Source organism: Myodes glareolus, chromosome 2 (genome assembly GCF_982192425.1).
Source record: "Myodes glareolus chromosome 2, mMyoGla1.1, whole genome shotgun sequence".
Classification (NCBI taxonomy): domain Eukaryota; kingdom Metazoa; phylum Chordata; class Mammalia; order Rodentia; family Cricetidae; genus Myodes; species Myodes glareolus.
This window is the reverse complement of record NC_142027.1, coordinates 38783578-38798075: the sequence shown is the minus strand read 5'-3', so window position 1 is coordinate 38798075 and position 14498 is coordinate 38783578.

The window sequence follows — 14498 nt, the reverse complement described above, 5'->3', positions numbered from 1 at the left end:
CACCAGATGAAGGTTCTATGGTGATATGCAAAATATTCATCAGTAAGGTTATGGGTTATGTATGTATGTATGTATGTATAGGCTATATATGTAGCTATGTATGTATAGGCTACAGTATAGTTAAGTACCAGTTCAGGCACCCTCTCCTCTGCTGCCCAGGGAACAATCTAGGAATCTCTCCTTGGGCCTGGGAACCCCTCTAGAATCAAGTCTCTTGCAAACCCCAAAATGACTCCCTTAGTTGAGATACACACCTCCCCGCTCCCACATCCATCCTTCCTCCCTCCCCCCATCTCAATTCCCCAAGCCATCCCCAATCCTCCCCCTCTCTCTTCTCTCCAACCATCTCCCCTTACTTCCACTCTCCCACGCCCCGTACACCCAAGTTTGCCTGGCAATCTTATCTAATTCCAATATCCAGGAGGATAACTATATGATTTTCTTCAGGTTCACCTTCTTATTTAGATTCTCTAGGATAACGAATTATAGGTGCAATGCCCTTTAATTACGACTAGAATCCACTTATGAGTGAGTACATACCATATTCCTCTTTTTGGGTCTAGGTTACCTCACTCAGTAAAGCGTTTTCTACTTCCATCCATTTGCATGCAAAATTCAAGATGTCATTGTTTTTTTACCACTGAGTAAAACTCTAATGTGTGTATGTTCCACACCTTCTTTAAACATTCTTCTTTTGAGGGGCACCTAGGTTGTTTCCAGGTTCTGGCTATTACAAATAGTGCAGCTATGAACATAGTTGAACAAATGCTTTTTAGTATGATAGGGCATCTCTTGGGTATATTCCCAAGAGCGGAATTGCTGGGTCCTGAGGGAGGTTGACTCCGAGTTTTCTGAGAAACCGCCACACTGATTTTCACAGTGGCTGCACAAGTTTGCATTCCCACCAACAATGGATGAGTGTACCCCTTACTCCACATCCTCTCCAGCATAGGCTATCATTGGTGTTTTTGAGTTCAGTTATTCTGACAGGTGTAAGATGGTATCTCAAAGTGGTTTTGATTTGCATTTCCCTGATCGCTAAGGAGGTCGAGCATGACCTTAAGAGTCTTTTGGCCATTCGAAGTTCATCTGTTGTGAATTCTCTGTTCAGTTCAGTACCCCATTTTTTAATTGGTTTAATTAGAGTTTTAGTGACTAGTTTCTTGAGTTGTTTATATATTTTGGAGATCAGACCTTTGTCTGATGAGGGGTTGGTGAAGATCTTCTCCCAGTCAGAAGGTAGCCTTTTTGTCTTACTGACAGTGTCCTTTGCTTTACAGAAGCTTCTCAGTTTCAGAAGGTCCCATTTTTTCATTGATTCTCTTATTGTCTGTGCAACTGGAGTTCTACTTAGGAAGTGGTTTCCTGTGCCTATGACTTGTAGACTACTTCCCACTTTCTTTTCTATCAGGTTCAAAGTGGTCAAATTAAAATTGATGTCTTTAATCCATTTGAACTTGAGTTTTGTGCATGGTGATAGATATGGATCTACTGTCATTCTTCTACAAGTTGACATCCAGTTCGTCCAACACCATTTGTTAAAGATGCTATCCTTCTTCCATTGTATACCTTTAGCTCCCTTGTCGAAAATCAGGTGTTCATAAGTTTGAAGGTTAATATCCGGGTTTTCTATTCGAATCCATAAGTTGACTTCTCTGTTTTTATGCCAATACCAAGGTGTTTTCAATACTGTAGCTGTGTAATAGAGTTTGAAGTCAGGGATGGTAATGCCTCCAGAAGTTCCTTTACTGTATAAGATTGTTTTGGCTATCCTGGGGTTTTTGTTTTGCCATATAAACTTGATTATTGTTCTCTCAAGGTCTGTGAAGAAATTGAATCTATAGATGGCTTTTGGTAGAATTGCCATTTTTACTATGTTGATCCTCCCAATACAAGAGCAGGGGAGGTCTTTCCATTTTCTGGTATCCTCCTCAATTTCTTTCTTCAAAGAATTAAAGTTCTTGTCAAATAGGTCTTTCACTTCCTTGGTTAGAGTTACCCCACGATATTTTATGCTATTTATGGCTGTCGGGAAAGGTGATGTTTTTCTGACTTCCCTCTCTGCTTCTCTATCCTTTGTGTATAGGAGGGAAAACTATTTTTTGGAGTTGATTTGTACCCTGTCACATTACTAAAGGTATTTATCAGCTGTAGGAGTTCTTTGGTAGTGTTTTTGCGGTCGCTTATGTACACTATCATATCATTTGCAAATAACGAAAGTTTAGCTTCATCATTTCCAATTTGAATTCCCTTGATCCCCTTATGTTATCTTATTGCTATTGCTAGAACTTCAAGCACTATATTGAAGAGGTATGGAGAGAGTGGACAGCCTTGTTGTGTTCCTGATATTAGTGGAATGGCTTTGAGTTTCTTTCCATTCAATTTGATGTTAGCTGTCGGCTTGCTGTATATAACTTTTATTATATTTTGGTATAATCCTTGTATCCCCAATCGCTCCAACACCTTTATCATAAAGGGGTGTTGAATTTTGTCAAATGCTTTTTCAACATCCAATGAAATGATCATATGTTTTTTTCCTTCAGTTTATTTATATGATGGATTACATTGATAGATTTGTGTATGTTGAACCAGTCCTGCATCTCTGGGATGAAGCCTATTTGATCATAATGGATAATTTTTCGAATGTGTTCTTGGATTCGATTTGCCAGTATTTTATTGAGAATTTTCGCGTCGATGTTCTTGAGTGAGATTGGCCTGTAATTCTCTTTCTTGGTTGTGTCTTTGTGTGGTTTTGGTATCAGAGTAACTGTAGCTTCATAAAAGGAGTTTGGCAATGACTCTTCTGTTTCTATATTGTGAAATGCTTTAAGGAATATAGGTATTAGCTCTTCCTGGAAGTTCTGGTAGAATTCTGCATTGAAACCATCTGGTCCTGGGCTTTTTTTTTTTTTTTGGTAGGGAGATTTTTGATAACAGCTTCTAATTCTTCTTGACTAACAGGTCATTTAGATTGTTCACCTCTTCTTGGTTCAACTTTGGTATATGGTACTTATCTAAGTAAATGTCCATTTCTTTTACACTTTCCAGCTTTGTGGCATACAGGCTTTTGTAGTAAGATCTAATGATTCTCTGAATTTCCTCTCTGTCCGTGGTTATGTCCCCTTTTTCGTTTCGGATCTTATAAATTTGTATGTTCTCTCTCTGCTGTTTGATTAGTTTGGATAGGGGTTTGTCGATCTTGTTGATTTTCTCCAAGAACCATCTTTTTGTTACTTAATTCTTTGGATTGTTTTCTGTGTTTCTATTTTGTTGATTTCAGCCCTCAGTCTGATTATTTCCAGTCTTCTAGACCTCCTGGGTGAATCAGCTTCTTTTTTTTCTAGAGCTTTCAAGTGTGCTGTTAAGTCTCCAATGTGTGCTTTCTCCATTTTCTTTAATTGGGCACTTAGTGCTATGAACTTTACTCTTAGCACTGCTTTCATAGTGTCCCATAGGTTTGAATATGCTGTGTCTTTATTTTCATTAAATTCAAGGAAGACTTTAATTTCTTTCTTGATTTCTTCCTTGACCCTGGGGTGATTCAGTAGTTGACTGTACAGCCTCCAGGAGTTTTTTGGCTTCCTTGGGGTAGCATTGTTATTGAATTCTAGCTTTAATCCATAGTGATCTGACAAGACACAGGTGGTTACTAATATTTTTTTGTATCTGTGGAAGTTTTCTTTGTTACCGAGTATGTGGTCAATTTTCGAGAAGGGTCCATGAGCTGCAGAGAAGAAGGTATATTCTTTTTTATTTGGGTGGAATGTTCTATAGATGTCTGTTAAGTCCATTTGATTCAATACCTCCAATAATTCTCTTACTTCTCTGTTAGGTTTCTGTCTGATTGACTTGTCCATTGGTGAGAGAGGTGTGTTGAAGTCTCCTACTATTAGTATGTGTGGTTTGATGACTGCCTTCAGTTCTAGAAGTGTTTCTTTTACATAAGTGGGTGCCTTTATATTAAGGGAATAGATATTCAGGATTGAGACTTCCTCCTGATGAATTGTGCCTGTTATGAGTATGAAATGTCCATCTCTGTCTCTTCTGATTGATTTTAGTTTGAAGTCAATTTTGTTAGATATTAGAATGGCCACACCCGCTGTTTTTTAGGTCCATTTGCTTGGAAAACCTATTCCTAACCCTTTACTCTGAGTAGGTGTCTGTCTTTGTGGTTGAGATGTGTTTCTTGTAAATAGCAGAATGTTGGATCCTGTTTTCATATCCAATTTCTAAGTCTGTGCCTTTTTATAGGTGAATTGAGTCCATTGATATTAAGTGATACTAATGACCAGTGGTTGTTGTCTCCGGATATTTTCCTTTTTTGAGGGGGTGGGTAGTAGAGTGTGTGTTTCCCTTCTTTGAGATGTGCTTGTGAAGGTTCGCTAGATGTCTGAGTTATTGTAGGCAGTATTGGCAATGTTGGATTCCTTTGGTTGTGATTTTCCTTCTAATACTTTCTGTAAGGCTGGATTTGTGGCTACACATTGTTTAAATTTGTTTTTATCCTGGAATATTTTGTTTTCTCCGTTAATAGTGAATGATAGCTTTTCTGGGTATAGTAGTCTGGGCTTGCATCCATGGTCTCTTAGTTTCTGCAGTACCTCTATCCAGGACCTTCTGACTTTCATGGTTTCCATAGAGAAGTCCAATGTAAGTCTTATAGGTTTACCTTTATAAGTTACTTGACCTTTTTCCTTTGCAGCTCTTAGTATTCATTCTTTAATCTGAATGTTTTGTGTTTTGATTATTATATGGCGAGGGGATTTTTTTTTTTTGATCCAGTCTATTTGGCGTTCTGTATGCTTCTTGAACCTTCATAGGAATATTGTTCTTTAGGTTTGGGAAGTTCTCTTCTATAATTTTGTTGAATATATTTTCTGGGTCTATGATCTGCAATTCTTCTCCTTCTTCTACTCCTCTTATTCTTAGATTTTTTTTTATTGTGTCCCACATTTCCTGAATGTTTTGTGATGAGAATTTGTTGGATTTGCTGTTTTCTTTGGTCAGAGCATTTATTTTCTCTATGGTGTCTTCAGAGTCTGAGAGTCATTCTTCTATCTCTTGTATTCTGTTGGTTATGCTTTTTTCTGAAGTCTCTGTTCGTTTACCTAGGTTTTCTATAGTCAGCCTGCCCTCGTTTTGTGTTTTCTTCATTGCCTCCATTTCAGTTTTCAAATCTTGAACTGTTTCCATTCCCTGTTTGATTGCTTTTTCTTGGTTTCCCAGAATTTCTTTTACGGATTTACTCATTTCTTCAAAGTTTTTGTTATAATTCTCTTCCATTTCTTTACTCATTTCTTCAACCTTTTTTAAATACTTATCTTCCATTTCTTTATGGCAGATTTTCACCTCCTGTTTAAGTTCCTCTATTATTTTCATAAAGCTCCGCTTAGAGTCGATTTTTTCTATTTTTTCTAGAGTAGGATGTTCAATTCTTCTAGTTTCATGATCCCTGGATTCTGGTGATGTCATGTTTCCTTTCAGGTTGTTGGAGGAATTCTTGCATTGGTGCCTGCCCATCTCCTCCTCTCTGGATGGAATTCCTCAGCACTGATGCAAGGACAGTCAGTACTCCAAGGATATAGTGAAAGACCACATTGAGGGTCTTAACCATATGGAGACCCTCGCCCAAGAACTGAGTCCGAGCCACTGGATGCAAAAGCAAGAGGCAAGTTTTTTATTGCTCACATAGGGCCTATGGGTGCTGCAGTCACCTGGAGAACTGAGCACCCGGGGCTGGGTTGTGGGGCAGATTATATAGGGAAGGGGCAGGCAGAAGCGAGCATACAGAAGCAAATGCATAGTTACAGGGGTCTCATCGGTCAATTTTAATGAGGCCATGAGGTCATGTCTAAGACAGCTGTCAGTGTTCTGCTAGGTGCCTGACAGCTGGGGACTTTCCATTCCTCCCCCTTAATCTTGTTCATGCGAGTGGCATAATTCTTCGTGTCAAACTACAGGCATCCTGTTATACAGACTTGACGATAACATCTGTGCCTTTGTTATGAGCCCCAAGACCTTGTTATGAGCCCCCAGTGTTTGGTTCAAGCTTTGCTTATAATGGCGTTACAGCAGCTAAACAGCCAGGCGGGGGTCTTTCGATAGGAGACCAAAGGATGACAGTGGGGGCAGGGAAGCGTCCCTTGGAACACCGAAGATCCTGCCGCCAATGCTGGGGGGGGGGGCTGTGCTCTCTTCCGGGACAGAGCGCCCCCCTCAGCACCCATTCACCTCTCTGGATATAACTCCTCAGCAATGAAACAGAGACAGCTGGTATTCCAAGGACACAGGACACAGAAGGGCGGCAGTGGGGCCAGGGAGGAGATCCGTGGAACACCGAAGACCATGCTGCAGAAGCTGGGGGGGAGGACTGTGCTCTCTTTCGGGACAGACCGCCCCGGCTAGCACCCACTCATCTCTCTGGATAGAACTCCTCAGCACTGAAACAGGGACAGCTGCTATTCCAAGGACACAGGAGACAGAAGGGCGGCAGTGGGGGCAGGGAGGAGATCTGTAAAATACCGAAGACTTTGGAAGGCCCAAACCCAAAGCTAGCCCAGTTTCTCTCAGATGTCATTTTTTTTTAAACACTGAGTAGTACTGTAATGTGTAAGTGTGTAAATGTGCCACATTTTCTTTACTCATTCTATGGTAGAGGGGCATCTAAGTTGTTTCCAGGTTCTGGCTATTACAAATAATGCTGCTATGAACATAGTTGAACAAATGCCTTTGTAGTATGCTTGAGTATCTTTTGCATATATGCTCAAGAGTGATATTGCTGGATCCTGAGGTAGGTTGATTCCCAATTTTCTGAGAAACCACTATACTGATTTCCAAAGTGGTAGTACAAGTTTGCATTTCCATTTCCACCAGCAATGGATGGGTGTTCCCCTGGTGGTATGATATGAATGATTTTTTTTTTTAGTATGAGTCTTTATTGATACAAATTTAAGGTCAATTTTATTATATGTGTATGTATTTCTGATCTTTATTAAGGTATTGTGATTGTGTAGCTCATTTAAAAATGTAATGTATAATTAAGAAATGCAGGTTATTAGATAATCATCTATAATAGTCAAGATTGCAGTCATGTTAATTAGATTTTCTAGGTTTATAGTCATATATTTCAGTTAGAAAAGTATTCTTCAAATAAAGTAAAATAGTCTTTCAGAGACTATTAGATTATGGTATTTAAAATGTTTTCAAAAAATTAAGACATTTTTATGATAGTGAAATACATCTACTCCTGGCAACACCAAGCTACTTCAACAGAATGATAGGCATTGAAGAAGCTTATTCTGGAGTTGGTTAGTCATTTGGGCAAGAAACTTCTCTTGCCTGGACTGCTTCACTGGACATGAACTACCCACAGAGAGATGGTCCTTCGGGATTTCACCTTCATAAAAGAGTCTCTAAGACATTATGCAGGACACAGAAGAAAGTGACTGAACTGTCTTTGAAATTTCCTGCTTCATGGAAAAGTCTACTGGATACTATGGGCCAGTAGGCTGAAGATGGATACCCCAATGGTACAAAAGAACTTTGGTTACTGTCCAGACAATGAAATGTCTCTGTCATTTCTAGAGTTTTGGAAGTTGTTTATAATGCACTTCCTATTTACTTAGGTAATATATTCTTCTTGAGTCAGTGATGGCATTGAAGAATTTGTAGTTAAAATGATAGTTTTCCTTAGTTATGATAAAAAGATAAAGTAGATATAAATATTGTAACTGTAATTCTTATTTGATACCTGTTTATTTATATGTAATTTTACTATGTTAAAGTTAAAACCTTCCTTTTTGTTAAAACAGAAAAGTGAAAATTATATCGGAGGTAGGTGGAGAAGACAGGACTGAATTCTGAGAGGAAGAAAGCAGAGTCAGGGAGAGACACCATGGATCTTCCACCTGACACAAACACCAGTTAGAAACTTTGCTGCTAAACCACTGCCATGTGGGGATAGACAAGATGTGGGAATTAGCCAATAAGGAGCTACAGATAATGGGCCAAACAGAGATTTAATTAATATAATTTTTTGTGGTTATTTCAGGGCTAAGCTAACCAGGCATCCAGGACAAGCAGGCAGACCCTACTCCAACATTTCTCTTACTCGACATCCTCTCCAGAGTAAGCTATCAGTGTTTTTAATCTAATCATTCTGACAGGAGTAAGATGGTATCTCAAAGTCATTTTAATGCTTTTCCCTGATCGATAAGGATTCTGAATATTTCTTTAAGTATTTTTGAACATTTGAAATTCTTTTGTTGAGAATTCTCTGTTTAGCTCTGTACTCTTTTTTAATGAGGTTATTTAGAATTTTGATGTCGAATTTCTTGAGTTCTTTATATATTTTGGAGATCAATTATTCGTCTGATGTAGGGTTGGTAAAGATCTTTTCCCCTTCAGTAGGCTTCCTTTTTGTCTTGTTGACTGTGTCCTTGAGTTCTTTACATATTTTGTCTTTTGTCTGATGTGGGGTTGATGAAGATTATTTCCCATTCAGTAAGCTGCCTTTTTTCTTATTGACTGTGTTCTTTGCTTTACAGAAGCTTTTCAGTTTCAGAAGGTTCCTTTTATTTATTGTGGCTTTCAGTTTCTGTGCTACTTTATATTTAGAAAGTAGTCTCTTTATACTTTATATTTAGAATGTAGTCTCTTGTGCCCATGCACTGAAGACTACTCCCCACTTTCTCTTCTATCAAGTTCAGTGTGGTCAGATTTATATTGAAGCATTTAAATCATTTGGACCTGAGTTTTGGGAGTATGGATAAATACAGATCTATTTTCATTCTTCTACGTGTTGTCATCAGTTAAGCCAGCAACATTTGTTGAAGATACTTTCTTTTTTTCCATTGTATAATTTTAGCCTCTTTACAAAAAAAAAAAAAGTCAGGGGTTCATTGGTGTGTGGATTCATATCCAGGTCTTCAATTCATTTCCATTGATCAACCTCTCTGTTTTTATGCCAGTACCAAGCTGTTTTCGTTACTGTAGCTCTGTAATAGAGCTTGATGTTAGGGCTGATGATGCCTCTGGAAGTTCCTTAATTGTATAGGGTTGTTTTCACTCGCTGGGTTCTTTTTTCATATGATGTTGATTATTGATCTTTCAACATCTGTGAAGAATTTTGTAGGGATTTTTATGGGGATTGCATTGCATCTAAAGCTTGCTTTTGGTAGGATTGTCATTTTTGCAATGTTGATACTACCAATCAAAAACCATGGGATATTTTTACATTTTCTGGTATCTTCTTAAATATCTTTCTTTAAAGACTTAAAGTTCTTGTCAAATAGGTCTTTTACATCGTTGGTTAGTGTTACCCCAAGATATTTTATGTTATTTGTGGCTATTTTGAAAGGTGGTGTTTCTATGATATCAGTCTAAGCTTCTTTATCATTTGTATTAACGAGGACTACAGATTTTTTTAGTTGATCTTGCATCCTGCCACATCACTGAAGGTGGTTATCAATAGTAAGGGTTCTTTTGTCGAGTTTTGGGGGTCACTTATATATATTATAATATAATCTGCAAATAATTACATTTTGTCTTCTTCCTTTCCAATTTGAATCTCCTTGATCTCCATTTGTTGTTTTATTGCTATAACCAAAACTTCAAAAATTATGTTGATGAGATATGGAGATTGTGAACAACCTTGTCTTGTTCCTGATTTTAGTGGAATCTCCTTGAATTTCTCTCCATTTAATTTAATGTTGTCTGTCAGCTTGCTGTATATTGCTTTTATTATACTTAGGTATGTTCCTTGTATCCCTGATATCTCCAAGACATTTATCATGAAGGGGTGTTGGATTTTGTTAAATTATTTTTCAGCATCTAATGAAATGATCAAATGTTTTTTTTCTTTATGTTTATTTATATTATGGATTGCATCAATAGATTTTTGCAAGTTGAACCTGCCCTGCATCTCTGGGGTGAAGCCTACTTGATCATGGTGGATGATATTTTTTTTGATATGTTGTTGGATGCAGTTAGCCAGTATTTTATTGCCAGTATTTTGCATCTATGTTCATAAATGAAATTGGTCTGCACCCCTATTCCCAAATATTGCTTATAATTGTTTCTCTACATTTAAAGATTATATATTATGATTTAATATAAAGATTTAATATTATATATTAAAGTCTATATTATGCTATATAGACTTAAATATAGGTTAATTGATAATCATCTATAATAATTAAGCTTGTAATCATGTTATTTAGATTTTCTAGATGTACAAAGATGTATTTCAGATAGATACTTATTTTTCAAACCTTTCAAAGACTATAAAATATGGCATTTAAAACGTTTTTAGAATTTAGGACTTTTCATGACAAAGAGACACATCTGCTCCTGGCAGCACCAGGATGCTACTGCAAAGAGGATGATGAGCATAGAAGAGGCTTCTTCTGGAGTTTTTGTCATTTGGACATGAAATTGTTCTTTTCTGAACAGCTTGATGGTATGCTATGTGCACTGGACATGCAGGACCCACAGAGAAATAACTGCTAAACATGCCTAAACATGAAACCATCCTTCAGGGTTCTTGTTTCATAAAGAAATAAAAAGAGTCTGCTCAACATTTTGCTGGACTCAGAAGAAAGTGACTGACAAACTGCCAATATAGACAACACTGAAATTCTTTGAAATTTCATGCTTCATGGAAAAGTCTGCCAGATACTTTGGGCCTGTAGGTTGAAGATGGGTACCCAAACCTTGCAGAATAACTGTGGGTGACTGTCCAGGCAGCAAGATGTCTCTGTCAATTTTAGAGTTTTGGAAGTTGCTACAATGCACTTTCTGTTTACTTAGGTAATGTAATATATATATTCTTCTCTAGTCTTTGATGGATTTGAACAATATGTAATTATAGTTATAATTTTTCTTAGTTATCATAAAAGATAAAGTCGATATAAGTATTGTAAGTATAATTCTTGCTTGATAACTGTTTTGTTATATGTAATTTTACTATGTTAAAATTAAAACCTCCATTTTTTATTTAAACAGAAAAGTGTAGGTAAAGTTGGATTCCCGTGTTTACGCTGTGAATACCATTGATTAAAATGGACTGCTTTAAGCCCATAGCAGAGCAGGGCAGAAAGAGCTAGGCAGGAAAAACTAAAGTCAAAGCTGAGAGAAAGATGGGTGGAGTAAGGGAGAAGCCATATAGCCACGCCAGATCCTGATGGAACTTTTCCTGGTAAGCCACAACTACGTGACAACACACAGAATAATGGGAGAGGTAGCCAAGAAGAAGCTAGAACTAATGTGTCAAGCAGTGGTTTAATTAAAATAGTTTCTGTGTGATTATTTTGGGGGCTAAGCGACCAAAAATGAAACAAGCTCCCTTCTTACTACACTTTTTCTTTCAACTTTTCTATGATGGATTGCATTAATATATTTTTGTATGTTAAACCAGCCCTGCACCTCTCGAGTGAGGCCAGCTTGATCATGGTGAATGATTTTTTTTATGTGTTCTTGGATGCAGTTTGCCGGTATTTTATTGAGCATTTTTGCATCATTGTTCATGAGTGAGATTGGTCTGTAACTCTCTTTTTTGGTTGGGCCTTTGTGTGGTTTTGGTATCAGGGTAACAGCAGCCTCACAAAAGAGTTAAGCAATATTCCTTCTGTTTCTATTATGTGGAACACTTTGAGGAGTATAGGTCTTATCTCTTCTTCGTAGTTCTGGTAGAATTCTGCACTGAAACCATCCGGCCCTGAACTTTTTTTAGTTGGGATGTTTCTGATGCTGGCTTCTATTTCCTTGTACTTTACATGTTTATTTAAGTTGCTCATCTGGTCTTGATTTAATTTTGGTATATGGTATATATCCAGAAAATTGTCCATTCCCTACATGTTTTCCAAATTTCTAGAGTACGTGTTTTTATATGACCTAATATTCTCTGAATTTTCTCAGTGTCTGCTGTTAGGTTCCCCTTTTCATTTCTGATTTTGTTAATTCAGATGTTTTCTCTCTGCCTTTTGATTAGTTTGGATAGGGATTCATCTATCTTGTTGATTTTCTCAAAGAACCAGCTCTTTGTTTCATTGATTCTATGTATTGTTTTCTTTGTTTCTATTGTGTTGATTTCAGTCCTCAATTTGATTATACCTGTTTTCAAATCTTCCTGGGTGATTCTATTTCTTTTTGTTCTAGAGTTTTCAGGTGTGGTGTTAAGTCACAAACATGAGCTTTATCCAGTTCCTGTAAGTAGGCACTTGGGCTGTAAACTTTCTTCTTAGAACTGCTTTCATAGTGTCCCATAGGTTTGGTTATGTTGTGCCTTCATTTTTGCTGAATTCTAGGAAGTCTTTAATTTTTTTTTTTACTTTTCTTTGACCCAGGGGTGGTTCAGTAGTTCAATTTCCATGAGTTTGTAGGCTGTCTGACAGTAGTATTGTTGTTAAATTCTAACTTTAATCCATAGTGATCTGATAAGATACGAGGGGTTGCTACATTTTCTTTTGTATCTGTGGAAGTTTGCCTTGTTACTGAGTATGTGATCAATTTTAGAGAAGGTTCCATGAAGTGCTGAGAAGAAGGCATATTCTTTTGTGTTTGAGTGGGATGTTCTATAGATGTCTGTCAAAGACATTTGAGTCATGGCATCTGTTAATTCTCTTATTTCTCTGTTAAGTTTCTGTTTGGTTGACCTGTACATTGGTGAGAGGGAGTGTTGAAATCTCCTGCTATTAGTGTGTGAGATTTGATGTGTGATTTAAGTTTTAATATTCTTTTATATATGTTGGTACTCTTATATTAGGGGCATAGATGTTTGGGATTGAGACTACATCTTGATGGATTGTTCCTGTCATGAGTATAAAGTGTCCATCTCCATCTCTTCTGATTGATTTTAGTTGAAATCTATTTTGATTGATAGTAGGATAGCTATTATTTTAAGGTCCACTTGACTGGAAAACCTTTTCCCAACCCTTTACTCTGAGGTAGTGTCTGTCTTTGAGATTAAGGTGTGTTTCTTGTATGTACCAGAATGCTGGATTCTTTTCTTATCCTTTGATTTTATAGACAAATTGAGTTCATTGATATTAAGAAGTATTAATGACAAGTGATTGTTAATTTGTGATATTTCTTAGTAGTAGTGTTTGTTTCTTTGACTTTTGCTGGTGGGGGATTATCTGTTGCCTGTGTTTTTGTGGGTGCAGTTACCTTCCTTGGGTTGGGGCTTGTAACATGAAGGCCGGCTTGTTGGGGTTTCTGTCCCACCCAGTACCCCACAACCAGCATATCCCAAAGAAAATCAACCACACAGAGAACTCTAAAATTTATAAAGCTGATTGGCCCATTAGGTCAGGCTTCTTGTTAACTCTTATAACTTATGTTACCCATTATCCTTATCTACATTAGTCACATGGCTCCATACCTTTCTCAGCTGGGCAAGTTACATGCTGCCTCTTCAGTGGTCTGTGCAGGAGTGATGGAGGGAGCTTCCTGTGTCCCAGAATACTCCCAGTCTCTTTGCTCCACCCCTACTTCCTTTCTGGCTTTTTCGCCTATACTGCCTGCCTGGCCAATCAGCGTTTTATTAAAATATGATTGATAGAATACAGACAATTCTCCCACAGCAGGGGTTTTCCTTCTAGTACTTTCTATAAGGTTGGGTTTGTGGATATGCATTGCTTAAATCTGTTTTTTCATGAAATATCTTGTTTTCTCCATCAATGGTGAGTGAAAACTTTGCTAGATATAATAGTCTGGGCTTGAATCCATGGTTCCTTACTTTCTGCAGCACATCTTCCCAGAACCTTCTGGCTTTCATGGTTTTCGTTGAGAACTGGGTTGTAATTCTGATAGATCTACCTTTATGTGTTACTTGATCTTTTACCCTTGCACCTCTTAATATTCTTGTTATGTATGTTTTATGTTTTGATTATTATATGGTGAGGGGACTTTTATTTTGATTCAGTCTACTTGTTGTTCTGTAAACTTCTTGTACCTTAATAGGGATATCCTTCTTTAGGTTGGTAAAGTTTTCTTCTATGATTTTGTTGAATATATTTTCTTTCAAAAACCCCTTTGAAGTGGGATTCTTTTTCTTCTATCCCTATTATTTTTCATATTGATCTTTTCATGGTGTCCCAGATTTTCTCAATGTTTTGTGTTAGTAATTTGTTGAATTTAATATTTTCTTTGACCAATGAGTCTATGTCCTCTATTTTATCTTCAACACGTGAGATTCTTTCTTCCATCTCTTGTAATTCTATTGGTTATACTTGAATCCATAGTTCCTGTTCATTTATCCAGATTTTCTATATCCAGAATTTTCTGGGTTTGTGTTTTCTTTATTACCTTTATTTCAATCTTCAAATCTTGAACTGTTTGCTTTACTTGTTTAATTGTATTTTTGGGTTTCTTTGGGTGATTTATTTTTTTTCCATTTTTTTGTTTGTCTTTTCCTCCATTTCCTTAAGAGAGTTTTTCAATTCCCCTTTAAAGGTCTCCATCATTCTCACAAGTTATGTTTAAAGTTGTTTTCTTCT